Source organism: Carlito syrichta, unplaced genomic scaffold, assembly GCF_000164805.1.
Source record: "Carlito syrichta isolate Samal-C Ts95f unplaced genomic scaffold, Tarsius_syrichta-2.0.1 Scaffold307024, whole genome shotgun sequence".
Classification (NCBI taxonomy): Eukaryota; Metazoa; Chordata; class Mammalia; order Primates; family Tarsiidae; genus Carlito; species Carlito syrichta.
The window spans coordinates 338849-339665 of NW_007251120.1; positions in this window are offsets into that span (position 1 = coordinate 338849).

The window sequence follows — 817 nt, forward strand, 5'->3', positions numbered from 1 at the left end:
CGCCGTGGGGTGGGCCGAGGGGAGACCGCGCCGGGGCCAGGGACCACCGCTCCAGCCGGCGCAGCGCACGCGGAATGAATGAGGCTGCGGGCCCGGGAGGCAGGCCTTCGGGAAGGGAAACTTGGTAAGATCAGCGCCCAGTGCAGGCCTCCTTGCAAGAGTTGGATGCCCCGGCGCCCTAGGGATGTTGGTTTCGTTTCTGTTCCGCAGGGTTCGGGCGATGGCCTGCGGAGCTGCTTGGTTGCATCCATAAAACTCATAACTCATCCCCAGCTTGCTTCTCCGCTGACTGTGCACGCGCCGCTATGGGATAGCCCGCCCCTGATTAATGCTGCATTTTGGAATATGCGGCCAAGTACAGTTTGTCGGCTCACTGCCGACGGAACTGTGATTTTTTATGGCCCCTATAGCCCTTCCCGACAGTCTGCAGAGCGCGAGGCTTGCAGGCCCCGAGGTGTGCGGCTCCTTGCAGACCCGGGACCCGCGCTGATTCCTGGCCTGCGTAGATGCCACCTCGCCACTCCGAAGCTCGTTGGCCTTATTTATAAGAGGGAAACGTAGTGCATGACTTGACGATATGATAGAGTCCTGCATTAATAATGATCAATACTATGGTCGTTTATTTCTGATGGATTGCTTGCTACTGGGAGCGTACTCTTAGGTCACAGAGACAGCAAAATGAGTATGGGCCCTGCCCACCTAAAAGAGCTAGATAGTGAATGGGAGTACTTTTAAAAGTATAGGCAGCCGGGCTCAGTGGCTCAGCCTGTAATCCCGCGCCTTTGGGAGGCTGAGGTGAGTGGATTGCCTGAGCCCG